Source organism: Coenobita brevimanus, chromosome 1, assembly GCF_032717465.1.
Source record: "Coenobita brevimanus isolate Jiangsu-jjx chromosome 1, ASM3271746v2, whole genome shotgun sequence".
NCBI lineage: Eukaryota > Metazoa > Arthropoda > Malacostraca > Decapoda > Coenobitidae > Coenobita > Coenobita brevimanus.
Genome location: NC_136954.1, coordinates 20,917,998 through 20,933,794, shown reverse-complemented (window position 1 = coordinate 20,933,794; position 15,797 = coordinate 20,917,998).

Sequence of the window (15,797 nt, the reverse complement as noted above, 5' to 3'; positions counted from 1 at the left end):
GCGTACACAAGAGAAGTAAAACAAACTATGGAAAATCAATACATACAAAAAAAAAAAAAAAAAAAGAAAGAAAGAAAGAAAAGTAAGAAAGAAAAAAGAGAAATAGAGTAAGATCACATAACAAACAAATGAAAATAAGTGTAAGTGTTACTACATATGCCAAAATACCACATAAACTACAAAAAAAAAAAAAAAGCAAATTGTTGTCTCCACAAGCGAGTGGCATGACACATCATCACTATCATCGCCCGCAGCATATGTTAGGACTGCAATTATTACAATTATGTAACTCCATATTATAATTATGTAACGACAAACGATTGCATTATGTAACACTTTGCCAATTATGTAACAGTTGCATTAACAAGATGTAACTTTTATGTAACTTTAACTACAATTATGTACTTACAAACGATATGTAACAATTATGTAACGACAAACGATTGCATTATGTTACACTTGCTACAATTATGTAACTACAAACAATATGTACCAATTTATGTAACAGTTGCATTAACAAGATGTAACTTTTATGTAACTTTAACTACAATTATGTAACTACAAACAGTACTACAAACAATATGTACCATTTCTGTGACAGTTGCATTAACAAGATGTAACTTTTATGTAACTTTAACTACAATTATGTAACTACAAACAATACTACAAACAATATGTACCATTTCTGTGACAGTTGCATTAACAAGATGTAACTTTTATGTAACTTTAACTACAATAATGTAACTACAAACGATATGTAACAATTATGTAACGACAAACGATTGCATTATGTTACACTTTGCCAATTAACAGTTGCATTAACAAGATGTAACTTTTATGTAACTTTAACTACAATTATAAGGCCAAGACACTTATGTAATAGTTGCATTAACAAAATGTAACTACAATTATAAGGCCAACACATGTATGCATTTCACTATAATAACCCAAGTACATACTGTATTACAGTTAAATAATTCACTTTAATGCATTTATTCAAATATGTATACAACTTGTTTAAAATGTAATATTACTGAATAATCACTATTTACTATGAATATTATATGTATACAATATTCATACAATTATGTTACTTTTACAATATTATGTATTTCACTTAATTAGCTTAAAAGTTCATTATAATGTGTATATAATATATATTAATATGTTAGGACTATTAACTGTCGATGGTACGCCATTTTCGCGCGGCCGAGCAGATGTCAGGACTACATATTATAATTGCAAATCATAATAGATAGATAGATAAATAGATAGATAGAGAGGCAGATAGAAGCAGGGAGTCAGATGATGAGAAGGTATTGTGTCTGCGAGAATCGAGCAGTGCTAAACATGCTTACACACTCTTAACTCGAGGAATGCTTGATAGGCACACGACAGCGCCTAGTGGCCATACACACACATACACACATACTCACACACAGGCTGCTAGAACTTTCCACTCACAAGGAACACACGTGACACACCCCTGCTACACCAGAATTTAGGAAAGAGAGCTCAGACGGAGGTTAGCCACAGAACAGGCAGGAGCAGAAGGAGACAGGCCTTAGAAGAGACAGGTCACAGGGAGAAGGGCTTGGCAACTCGAGAGAGAGAGAGACAGAGAGAGCGAGACAGAGAGATAGCTAGTGGGACGGGACTCTATACTTACGCTCAGTGTGAGAGACTTGTTAATATTTCCAAGACAAATAAAAATAGTCCCATACTATTCTTTACCTCTCCTGTCACTACGTGACAAATGGGAAGCTACTCCAAGATATAAAAACCGCTCGTCCATGAGTCTAAAATATATATATATAACTCAACCACAAAGGAACCACACAGTCTTTTATGACAGTCACTTTATGACAGGCGAAGAGGCGTAAGGAAGTGGGAGGAAAGAGGTAGGAGGTTGACAGGAAATGTGAGAATGGGTGGAAATGGGGTTAGAGATGTTAGAAAGAAGAAGTGAGATACAGGAGAATACAGCAAAATAATACCCAGAGCTACTTTGATCGAAGTTGGTGGTAGTCTGGGATAGCTTTGTAATCTGCATTACCTCATCACTTCGTGCTGTCCGTTTCCTCTACAGCTTAACGGCAGAGGCTGAAATTCACTACGAGCATACCAAGGCTGACATTAACGTATTCCCACAGTCTCATGGAAGGCTTGACCATACTCGTACATTAATGTAAGACTTCAATATTACAGCCCAACCTTATCAGTGAATCACATTGAGAGTTTGGCAATATTTGTTACTTAGCTTCACATGGATCCGGACACTCAATCCCTCCCTCTTACCTTCTCTCCTGCCACCCCAGCACCTCGCATCCCCCTCCTCCCGAAGCACCGTTGTTCGAACTTCACTTAGGGGAGATTCATTTTGTGCCTTAGATCAGGACACAACTTTTGATGGCCAGTGTACAGCGCAGTAAGTGCGTGTATGTGTGCAAGTATCCATGTTTAAATACATAAGCTAAGTACAGGTCTACATTTTGTGAATGCATGTGTACATGTGTTTACGCGTGAGTGTGCGCATTCTTGTCTCTATTTGTGTACGTGTGTGCATGCATACTTGTTCCAAAAAGCTTCTGAAACGCAGGTTAAAATGATTATTTCACAGTGAGCATTGTTGCTGTGACCGTTGTTTCCTTAGGTAGATACACTTGTAGAGACAGCATATTCCAAAGTTTGTATAAAGATCTTTTCTCATGCTGTTCTGATCAAACCTGCAACTATACACGTTCATGAAGATTACACAAGATTAATTTCAGACGGTTCATCAGCTTTAAATGTAGAGGCGGAACATTTTCAGATACTCTTTGGAGCTTATTTGTATGTGGACATGTTTCCTCTCCATCACTCTCCTGTCTGTGTGAATGAATCTTGGTGGGTACTTTTCCTTTTTTCCTCCCTCTTCCTCTGTGTCCCTCTCACGTTCGACTGGCTCAGTGTACCTAGGCAGACTTGTGCAGAAATTATGATGCCAGTTAAACATAGCCTCTTGTTGGAGTCTGGGCGGAGGGGTGAGGGGTGATGGTGGGGTGTCCTTGTGGTTACCTTAGTCAACAGTATCACGATCATCATCATAATCATCATTATCATCATCGTTGTCGTCGTCGCCGCCGCTGCCCTCCTCGTCGTCGTCGTCACACTGGGGAATCGTCACACTGTTTCCCCACTGATATATGGGGAGTAACTGGTAGGCAGTGACACCGGGATCTGATTTTCACTGGTTTTGCCAATGAAAAATGGCCAGAAAGGAAGACACAGTATTGATGCATCCTGTTCCATCTATTTTAATGCAAGTGATCCCTCATAAACCGAGGAAAATCATGTAACGCAATAAGTATAAAATATAATAGACTCCATCGTGAAGCAGAGGTGCTGGAGAGAAACGAATTCTTGTGGTGGCACCGATACACTGGGTCGGCTCAACTGCCTGAGTATACATAGCTCCCTCAGCTTCTTTCCTGTCCCCTGAATAGAGGATGAGGGACTGAAAGAGGACAGTTTAAACATGTAGCCTACCGGATTCACATTTTCGCAAGAGCCTGATGCCACAACAATAACATCAACAGCAGTATTCATTGAAAATTGTATTTAACCCCATCACTACAGTAGGTCTCCTCTAAGCTAAATAGTGTCACGTGGCCTTAGCAAAGATGTGATTACTGAGACTCTCATACAGAAGATGTTAAAGCTAGCTTGGTGAATAGAAATTGTAGCAGCACTAGGGAAAAATAAAGCATATGTAGGTATAGGCTATGTATGAAAGTTAATCTGGTGACTGGAAAAAGTAATGCGAAAAAGGTGAAGGGCTGTGTGACTCAGGAGACAAACTAAGCAATCAGAGTGAACAGAAAAAGAATGGAGAAGAAGGAGATTACATGAAACAGAGGATTACCTGCCGTGAATGAGAGTTAATGGTCTCGATTGATTCCTTCAGTTCCAGGACGAGTGTTTATAAATGTCTATAGTTCATCATCTTTAATTTGGCGTAGATATGCGGCCTTTTTCAGCCTGTTTGCCGTTACTCAGCGTCAGAATAAGACATTAGTAATATCCTGAATCCTTTCCACAGCACTTCCTCGTGACTAGCTCCGTATTCTATTGTTTATCTCTTGTTACAGCTCAGCAATTATACGCCTAGTTTAAGTGAATTAAGTAGTGATAACATCGAATCATTTCACTGTACTTAGGAGACGTGTTTCAGTGGTTAGACGAGTATATCCAACTCTGAAACAACATCTAGTAAAGGGGTTAGTGACTACCTTTTCAGTGCATAACGTTCTTTTTGCCTCAGTTTTGATACCACCAGACAATTTGTCCATAAACGGAAGATAAGATGAACTACAAGCGTGTATGTGAGGCGGAGAGGGGAAGAGGGAAGGGAAGATCGAGGATAAGACGACGGGATGGGTTGGATAGGTATACGAGTGGGGACCCCCAAATTCCCGGAATTGTTAACAAAAAACTTCAGTACAAAATATTTAAGCAGAACCATTTTTGTTTCCGTCAGAGTACTTCCCTGGAGACGCTATACACTTCTCCCAGAGCTTTTTGCATTCCCGTAAACACTTATTTAGTGGTCTTTTGTCACCATGTCATGTGTACAGTATGACGAACTGGAAGACCTAGGACACTTAGTTTATATTCACCGTATTAGCCTAAGTAACAAATAGTATTAAACTGTCCACCAATATAAAGAAATGTGAATTGGAAGACGTAGTTGAAACACTCATTGGTAATGAATTTGTGAATGATACTTTAAGCTTATAAGTATTTCGTAAAAACAAAACATAATCAAACAAATTCGAAAACAATCCTCGATACAACTACGTATCTGAGTGGAGGCTGTCACAAAGGCTGTTTCCCCGAGTATCACTGAACTGAATCGATTTGTCAGGTCTGAATATTGTGTGTTATTCTGTGTCAATTTAGTGTAGCGTTTATGGCAATTGTTGTGGAACTATGAATAAAATTACATTACAGGCAGTGGCTTTGAATAAAGATATACCAAAATGAAACATCATAACACTGAATCATGGAAGCAAATCTGTCTAGAAAAAGGTACTAGTTTGAATAGACAAAGCAAAGAAAAAGACGCTGAAATACTAAGGCACAGAGTTGAAAACCGAAGAATGAGCCTGAGTAAATAGACTAACTTGTCATGCAATGATTGTGACAGGAATCATATACTGTGCTAGATCGTTCATACAGCGTGTCTCAGGCGCTTCGGTAACGTGTTGGTGTTATGAAGTGATCTGGAGCTATTAAGCGTACAGAAGAGGCGGGCTGGCATTACTCTGGCGATGAAGGGGCAGGTGAGTGGCTCGTTCACAAATATACATCTGTATATGACCACGTATATGTAATTCATCAAAGTTTAAGGATATGCATTTTGGGGGAGGAGGGGAGATGTGAGCCCGATAATCAGGGTAAGGTTGGAATTTATTTTAGTACGACTGAATTGCTTAGGGTTTAGATTAGGTTAAGTGAGGTCAGGTTAGGAAATGACTTGTTCTTTAACTGTACTATTTCGGGGGAATGGGAGGCAAATAGTAAAAAAAAAAAAAAAAAAAAAATTCTTTTGGAATGAACGTAAACATTGAGCAAATAACATGATTAACAAGATAGAAACCAACGCGAATCATGGTCAAGGATGGACTGAAACAGGACTACTACCAACTGTGCAACCCTTATTGGATGGCGAGTGAGTGTCTGCCATCCCCTAACGCGTAAACACTCACCAGCATTAACAGCATTAATCATTGGCTTTATAGCAGGTTCAACTTATTTGACAGTGAACGAATTATAAGAAGGCTTCATTTAAGGGATGGATAACAAAACTAAATGTAATACAGTCTTTAACCTCAACAGGTATCCCGCAGATAAAAGATAAGTCTGACGTTAGCCACAATAGCATCAAGTGACGAAGTGTGTAACCAAACAGCTCCCGAGAAAGAGCAACTCTGTTATTACCTACACTTTCGTTTTTATATACAATTAGGCAGTGTTGTAAAGGCTCCTTTATCCGTTCATTTCATTATCAATAATTTTTTCACATGCCGGTCTGAATTAACCCACACTCTGGTAATAATATTAGTTACTGGTATTAATCCATACTAGGAATATCGTAGGAAACTTACTGTAAGTACCTGTTTGTAATCACACAGCTGACTACATTTTCATAACTGGTCATTCAGTCCCCTCCCCCAGCGTCAAACACGCTGCACACACACATGTACGAGGAATGTAGTATGGGTGTGTGAAAGTTGGAGCGTGCGTGTGTGCGGATATCTGCGCGTGCATGTGCGCATGCTTGCGGCTGCTGTAATTGTGTGTGTGTGTGTGTGTGTGTGTGTGTGTCGCCACCGGTGTGTGAGCCAGTGTCTAGGAATATATTTTGGCTCTTTCGCGACTGTGTCTGTCCTGTGTCTGTGTACTGTACTATTGGCAACATATGAACCTGGTACAGTATAAGAGTGTGGCTTGGGTCAGGCAGTTGGTACGCCTGCAACCTGTGACTTATTCACACATTTGTTGTGTCTAGGAGGAGGATGAATGAATGGGTTGTCAATCACTTCTTAAAACTGACACGTAGCTATGAATTATATATTAGAAGACTCTAGTAAAAATAACCATAGGTATGAGTGTTTTTCATTATTGTCATAGCTCATATCGTTGATAGATAAACTTTAACTGCAATGATAACAAAGTGATATATAGAGAATTCCGTATCATAGACTGATCTAGACGGTGCTCACACACCTTAAAATCGCTCCTGTCTTGCCTTGCCAGTTGGTGGAGCATACACTTCTTCAGTGTTTTATTTGATACAAAAATCAGATTGTTTCCATAAACTGTATTCTGGCATTTTCTTTTTTTTAAATTAATAAATTACACGATGACGTGGTTATTGGCTGCTACTGCCTTCGTAAATTATAATCTTCTCTTCCCTTTCTGCCAACTCTCGTTGCTGGAAACTCACTCCCATCTTTCCCTCCCCCCACTCCCTCTCTCAATCCCCTACCTCTCTCACTCTCCCCTTCCCCCTCTAAACAGCCAGTTCCTCTAGCCTCTACCACCTGGCTCAGGGAGTGAGGTCGCAGAATCTACTTTCCTTACGTCTTAAACCTATAGTGGTTATCTACCTTAATATCCCCACTGCTGTCATTTAGTCATCCCAATTGACAGTCTGTCTGTCTCTGTCTCTGTCTGTCTCTGTCTGTCTGTCTATCTGTCTGTCTGTCTGTCTCTCTCAAATCTTGCCCAAGCTGTGTGTCACCAGTCCGTAGTGTCACAGGGCGCTCCAAGGGGAAGCGGGAATAAAGGAGAAGCCACTAACTATTAAGTCGCTGTCTCGTTGATGGGTATTCTTTGATGGGTAATGATCGTTTGAAGCTGTTTGTTTTACAGTTTTAGGACATTGCCTGTATTTATCACAAACCTAGCACAGAGCAGAAATATAAATTATGAACCGGCACGAAGATGCTCTCGTCCTTCTAGGTTGAATTGCTGGCAAGCGAGAAAGTGGAAAGGCTATAAGGAAGATAGGCAATACCCTAGGAATATCAGAGACAACAGTGTCATTAAGGCTGACGCGTTGGGTATGAAGTGGAAACCTGAACAACAAACCGAGAGAATGGCCACCAAGGAAGATCACGGCCGAAGATGATCGACAGATACGAGAAACTACAGAAATAACCCTTTTACCAACGCGGCGGCCATATGACAACAACTACAGCTAGATGTGACTGTCCAGACTGTGCGAGTTGTCGTTGATGTTCAGCACAGGACACCGGCCAAAAAACAGCAAATAACACCTAGGCACTGTGAGGGCAGGTGTAGATTTGCAGAGAACCATGTGCAGGAAGATCTTATTTACCGGGCTCGTGTTATATTCACCGTCAAGAAACATTCTCCTCAACAACTTGCGGGAAGACACACTGCTGGAGGAGAATAACAAAAGGTTTAATATTGCAAAAGGCGTCACACATGCCTGTTTATTTGCAGGTAAATATAATGAGTGTATTCCACTTAGGTATTAAATAAGACATATCTAAGCCTGTTGTTTAAATCAGAACATATCCCATATGCATGCAATGTTGGTTTCAAAGTAAACAATAAGAGGAGCTCAGAGTGCAACATCCGTGCCACACAATCTGTCATTGGTTGTAACTTTTGAACCTATCCTGTAACCTTTACCTTCAACTGAGTATCGTAAAATCCAGTTACTTTATGTATGAACCCTCAGCCATTCGACGAATATTGGTAGGAATTTGACTAGAGATGTCCTGGTTGACCTAATTTTTGATATTGACCTTTACTGTTGTCCTCGAAATACAGTCACTTCATCCTTGTCTGATCTTAGCCCCTCCCATGCTCTGTCCAAATCGAGTAAATAGCTGAGACAAATGACCAAATCATAACCAAGCGGTTCTAAAACATTATTCACATTATCCTATCCTCATCCTCAACTTTATTACCACATTTGGTCTATATCTGGTTTAAAAAAAAGTTAACTGACCTTGCTTCTGAGATATGACCCTGTTCGGCCATAATTCAATAATCTGTGATATTTTGTTCAGTAAGATTTCCATACCATTGCCACAAACGGTAGGACTTACAGGCGAACCAAAATTACTTAAGCACATACCCCCTTGCGTAACACGCACGGATGTAACAACACACCAAATAACATTTGTTCTATTTTCCCAATAACAGATACAACGGTCAAAACATCTTTAAAAAAACAAGTAGTGGGCATGTCTTGCGTAATGTGTGGGTACGGTAGTCTCCATGGGGTGGGTTGTCTGCCATTGACGGACCTTTTACAAGAACAAATATCTTGAAATTCTTGAAGAGGAATTTCTGCCTTCTCTCCATGAGCAGGAGTACCCTTTCCCATGGCTGATTCTGTTTGCCCATGACAAATGCCCTATGCACACATCCCACATCTCCCAGGGATGGTTTGACGAACACTTCAACCTAGAACTACTGGACTTGATGAGTCGGGATTGTGATACGAGCCCCATCGAAAGCCTGTGGAGCAACTTGGTATACACATGGGAAGAAGGGGAACGAACAACACAGCAGGCTGTGATTGTTGCAAATGATGCATGGACTAGTTAGATACATATGGTTTATAGCTATGTTATATTTATAAAAAAGGTGTCTACAGCAGACTTAGAAAGCACTGAATTTACCTTGTTAGATAACTGTCATAATTACTGTTTCTGCTACACAATTATATGCAGTTAGACTGCATAATGTGAAATATATTTTCTAGGTAAAGTATTGTCATTACATACACCTTATCTATGCAGATACTTTAACAACATACCTGTACTGCTGAAGGAGAGGGTGAATATCAGGCAAGGTATTGTCAGATATAAATGGCACACGAAAACTGTTATCATCCATCTGTGGTGTATGAATGTTATACAGTATTAACAAACATGGTGGGAAAATCAGCAGAATTTTTACGTCATTCAGTCAAAGACACATTGCCTCATATATTGTTGGTACGGTGTCATGCGGTTATGCATAACCTAGATAAATTTATTCTACCATTAATCTGTTCGTATATGACGGAAAGGAATTAACACAAATGGTGAGCGATATAATCATCAGAGTTATAAGGGTGAAACTGACATGGGCTTTTTTTTTGGGGGGGAGGGGGAAGAGAACAAATGGAAGGTCGGTTTTGAAACCTGCAGATAAAATGAGAGGAAGAGACGAGAGTACTTGGAAGGGAAATGAATATCATCTGTTTACCAGGACTGAATGGGGGAGGTGGTGGCAAAGTCGATAGGTCTGTTGTTCCAATAGACGCAGGTTTGTATCTTGGTTGAGGCAGAGAGGAGTATATGAGTATGTATTTCGTTAAAAACAGACTTTAATGATTTACCATTAAACCTGCTGACATGTCACAAAAACACCCAAACTAATACTAATACACCAGTACGAAACATACTAAAATGGACGGTGGGTGTTAGTGCCGAAATGGTGTTATATGGAAGTGAATGGTTTACAGGAAGACTGCTGGGCCTCAGGGAATGGGCTCTTAACCCTATGTTCTGAGTCGCACAAAAAATCAATAAGTTACAGTGTGGAGTGCCCTTCTGCTTGCAGTAGTCCGCTATAAGCTGCTCCTGCTGCTGTTGATGATGATGATGGCCCATTTGGCCTGGAGACAGGATTAACCAGTATGCCTTTGTATGTGCTATACAGGATCATCTGTAATCTCAGCGTATAGAGCAACGGACCACTTATCATAATCATGAACATATAAACGACACCTATGCTGGTTTCCTTCATACAGCCGAACACTTCACCTCTTTGGAAGATTCGATCCCTAGCGCGAGAATGCAGGCTAAATATCCAACTCCCGTTCTAGACCACGGAGGTATCGGCCCCACGTCAACTGGGGTGCGTTGGACAGGCCTCTTTTGGAAACTGCGCCACTCAGCTGTCAGCCACGGAGAGGTGGAGCCTAAGTGGAAGGCTCTCGTTACCGTGTGTAGATGGCGCGCCTCTTTCCAGTGGGACACAGCCGCGACAGATTACGACAAGCAAGAGTCATACACATTTCAGATCGATCTGACGAAACAGCATTGCCAATATACGTTGTTTTTACAGTTATGTTACTACACATTTGAGTCATCTTATGAATGAAATATATGGTTCAACTGTCATCATACCAGTGTATCATAATTATTGCAGAGTGAATAGAATATATAGGTCATAATAATACACCAGTATGACACCTCAAACCTCTCCTTAGTTCTAATGGAAAAAAATATATTTTTTTTTCTAATTAATTTAACAATATCAGTACAAACTTTGGCTGAAATCTCATCACATCCAGTGTATTATATTTATCCTATTATGCACGTAAGCAAATACATATTAAAGAGACAGCGACTTAGAGGTTAGTGACTTCCACACTATCCTCGCCTGCCCCTAGAGCACCCTGTGGCACTACGGACTGGTGACACACAGTAGCCTGAGGTAGCCTGAGAGAGAGAGAGAGAGAGAGAGAGACTGTCAATTGGGATGACTAAATGACAGCAGTGGGGATATTAAGGCAGATAACCACTATAGGTTTAAGATGTAAGGAAAGTAGATTCTGCGACCTCACTCCCTGAGCCAGGTGGTAGAGGCTAGAGGAACTGGCTGTTTAGAGGGGGAAGGGGAGAGTGAGAGAGGTAGGGGATTTGAGAGAGGGAGTGGGGGGAGAGAAAGATGGGAGTGAGTTTCCAGCAACGAGAGCTGGCAGAAAGGGAAGAGAAGATTATAATTTACGAAGGCAGTAGCAGCCAATAACCACGTCATCGTTTGATTTATTAATTTAAAAAAAAAGAAAATGCCAGTATACAGTTTATGGAAACAATCTGATTTTTGTATCAAATAAAACACTGAAGAAGTGTATGCTCCACCAACTGGCAAGGCAAGACAGGAGCGATTTTAAGGTGTGTGAGCACCGTCTAGATCAGTCTATGATACGGAATTCTCTATATATCACTTTGTTATCATTGCAGTTAAAGTTTACCTATCAACGCTATGAGCTATGACAATAATGAAAAACACTTATACCTATGGTTATTTTTACTAGAGTCTTCTAATATATAATTCATAACTACGTGTCAGTTTTAAGAAGTGATTGGTAACCCATTCATTCATCCTCCTCCTAGACACAACAAATGTGTGAATAAGTCACAGGTTGCAGGCGTACCAACTGCCTGACCCAAGCCACACTCTTTGGGGGAGGCGGTGGCTCAATCGGTAGAGAGTTGGCCTGCAGTCCTAACGGACCCGGGTTCAAATCCCGCTGCGGCAGGGAACAGTTTAAGGATTCGAATCTCGTAAATATCGGACTTTACTGATCTACCAGAAGACCCGCCGACATGTCGTAAAAATACCCCCGCTGATACCAATACACCAGTCCTGAATGAGACAGCCCTATCATGTATTCAATATGGACGGTGGGTGTTAGCGCCGAAGTGGTGACATGTAGAGGTGTGCGGTACGTAGGAGGACTACTGGGCCTTGAAAGCAGGCTGTCAAGCCTATGCCCAGAGTCGGTCACATAAAAAAAAAAAAAAAAAATACTATCAGGTTCATATGTTGCCAATAGTATGTGTATGTGTCTGCGTCTCTGTAGGGGCATGTGTGTTTCTGTCTATCTGTGACTGATTGTTTATGTGTGTATGTATGTATGATTGTGTGTGTGTGTGTGTGTGTGTGTGTGTGTGTGAGAATGTGTTAAGTGTGTGTGTGTGTGTGTGAGAATGTGTTAAGTGTGTGTGTGTGTGTGTGTGTGTGTGTGTTAGAATGTGTTGTGTGTGTGTGTGTGTGTGTGTGTGTGTGTGTGTGTGTGTGTTAAGGGTGTGTGTGTGTATGTGAATGTGTTATGTGTGTGTGTGTGTGTGTGTGTGTGTGTGTGTGTGTGTGAGGTGTACTTGTGTATGTGTATGTTTGTAAGTGTGTGTTCGCACATCTGCGCATGTACCTCTCCCTGTGTACCGTCCTGTCCCCCGCCATTTCCCTGCTCTACCCCCATGCATGCTGCTTTCTATACTGTGAAATTTAGGTGAGCCTCTTGCAGTGAAGTAGTTAAAGCGACCTATATCAATCCATTTAGACCAGGAGGCATTTAAAGTCTTTTTATTTAATGCATGGAAGGAACCGACGACCAGAGGCCCTCAAAATTGTTCCCTCCAAGAAAAAACAAAAGCAAGATAACGGAGGGCACAGGGAAAAAACAAAAACAAGAGAACAGATCGAACAAGGATAAAACATGTAAATTTAATGAATATACAGCATAGAGTAACAGCTTCTTGGAAACCTCACTTTAGGGGAGAAAATGCTTGCTAGGGTGTGTACAGTGAAAGACAAATGTCGTGTCCCAGTTTTGTCCGAAGAATAAGGGTAACATGTGAAACATTATGAGAGCTCTGCCACAGCTACAGTACATATTCATGGTTGGCTAGCCTGACTTTCTTTAAGCTTCATATCTGCTGCTGCTATGACATAATAATCGAACTCAGCATAATTCCGAAGCCGTAACATCCATTTGCAAGTACTGCTTCCTCCGACAGAAGAAATTTGAACTATTTTCGATCAGGGGATGAGTGCTTGGCCGTTACATATTACAGAACGTCAGGCAGACCTAGACTATACCGTGGTATGCACAGAGAAAACAACATGCGTCCAACTACTGAGGGGATGGGAGAGGACATGATATGCCTTTATTTAGGGGGAAAGAATCCCGAACACCTAATCCAAACATTCGGTGTAAGCAGAACTGTGTAAAGGTGGATTAGGCGCTTTAGGGAGGAAGGCACAACGGGCAGCAGTCATCATTCAGGTCGCTCTTGTGTTAACACATTAATACAGAACCAGGAAATAATCACAGCGATGAAAGGTAGCACCTGTAAGCAGTGCTTATTTCGTAAGAGACTAATTGAGATTAGAATGAAGCAAACGATTAGTCTTGCATAGACTTCGGTCTCCTGGGCTGTTCGAATTCCAGCCTGTGGGATTCATTTCGTCACTCATAACGAAACCGATTGTCATTATACACTACGTTGTTTGATGACAGATAATGAAAATCACAGCTTATAAATACCAAATTAAGCAAAAGTTAAATTAATAAGGAAGTAGAACCAAACTCTGCACATGTGTTTAGCTAATTGAATTGAAGTATTTCTAACATGGTATTAAAAAGGATAACATAAGAAACTGTTCAGTATATACATCAAGTAATATTAGTAGTCGGAAAAAAAACAACTACTGTATATGTATTTCTTTAGCTTAGCTATAAAAGGTATGTTGGCATCCACTGGCTCGTTACCTGGAGCATATGGCAACTCATGCCAGTGCTACCCACCGTCCGCGTGACGCAAAGCAGAACGCACCAGAATTTTAGCCTTTTAGCAGATGTTTTCCACAGATTTCAAGGCACGACTGTTGTCTTTGATTGAACGAGACAAGTTAATTGGGCCATTCCGAGATGGCTGAATGTTTATTTGTCCTCCTTTTCACTCCTCTCCTTCCTACAAACACGCCAGGACATTCATTCGTGTTTACAACAGATGATTTTTAAAGCGTCATGAAATCACATATGTCTGATGTTAAAAATCTATCAACCTGTTTACCCGTGTTCACTCCTTTCCTTCCTACAGACACACTTGGGCATTCATTTAGTGCGCGTCCATACATGTGCTGGAACAAGTGCCGGCAACATGTAAACAACACAATAACGAACAAGCTGCAATCATGCTGGGAACGGCAGCGACCAGATCTTGTTGGCAGTATCATGATGCAGTCACAGCTGCCTCGTAAGGACGTGTTTACTGCATCACCTCTGCTGCTAGTAAGCTCGAAGCTGCACTGAAACATGTTTGCATACATCTGCCCAAATACTGCTCCATACGTGTATTCAAACATGTTGCCAGCTGTGTTGTCAACACATGTTCGAGGACACTTGTGGACGCGCCCTCAGGTTAACAGCAGACGATTTTAAAGTTGAGTGCTATCCCACATGTCTGGTTTTAAAAATCTGTCAACTTCTCCTTGGATTGAATGCACCTAAGTATAACACCACATATTTCAGTGGTTTCTTCTACACATGCTTAACACACTCATCATTTGGACAATTCTAGTAGCTAGAGATTTTCAACTAAGACGATTTTATTGATTTGAGTTATGGCGTAAAAAATTCTTCTACCTACAGCCAAACACCTCAATCTCGTATGGTGTGGCCATAGACAAATCGCCTCCTTGTCATCCTGCCCCGTGCCATTTTGCTGCCCCCCCCCCCAATATATAAGCCTCCCTTTCTCATACACCTGGCATTGTTCCCGTGTATTTACCGATATCATGCTCTGAAAATTGGCGCTAATGTTAGAGTGCGTTACCAAACTATTATAATGCGAGGTATATGAGAGAGAGGGGCATGAGCTGGGGGGAGGGCAGGGAAACGGCAGGGGGGAGGGTGACGTGGAGGCGAAGTGTTTGTGACCACCCCACCCCCCCTATAAATGCAGGTATATGAGAGAAAGGGGTACTTGTTTGTGGCCACCCCTTATGGGATTAAGAAGTCTGGCTATAGAAAGTTTACTCCTTTTAATGGAATCCAAACATAAGGGATTTTAGTTAATACAAAAACCTGCAGGTAGGAAAAAGAGGCATGATGATGATGATGATGATACGATGATGATGACAGCGACGACGAAAAACAAATATTTGTCCAAACCGGAGAATACTGTGTTACGGTACTAAACTTCATTAACATTACTCAGGTTTATATAACCCTAGTATAGTAGTCTTGTAGCTCACGAAAAAAACAACAACAAAAAAAAAAAAACAATCTGCCTACACCTTTCGTAACCGAGGGGTCAGAAATTCTGTCTAGCTGTCTCTCTGTCTATCAATCTAATTATTTTCACTCATTCTTTTATGGAGAATTTTTAGGTCTTCCAATGAGAAAGATGTATCCTGTTAAAAATGATAAATCTACTTTCTATCTACCTGTCTGTCTGTCTAGTATCTATATCTACCTTCACCCAATCTTTTATGGAGATATTTTCAGCCCCTTCAGTTACAAATCTCAGTTGAAAAAAAATCCATATTGATTTATCTATCGATTAATCTGTCTAGTATCTGTCTACATTAAATTGTTTATGAAGATTTATCCTCTTCAATTAGAAAAAAAAATCTTAAGAAACAATCTATCTACCTGTGTTTCTACATCAAATCATTTATGGAGATTTATTTCCTTCATTAAA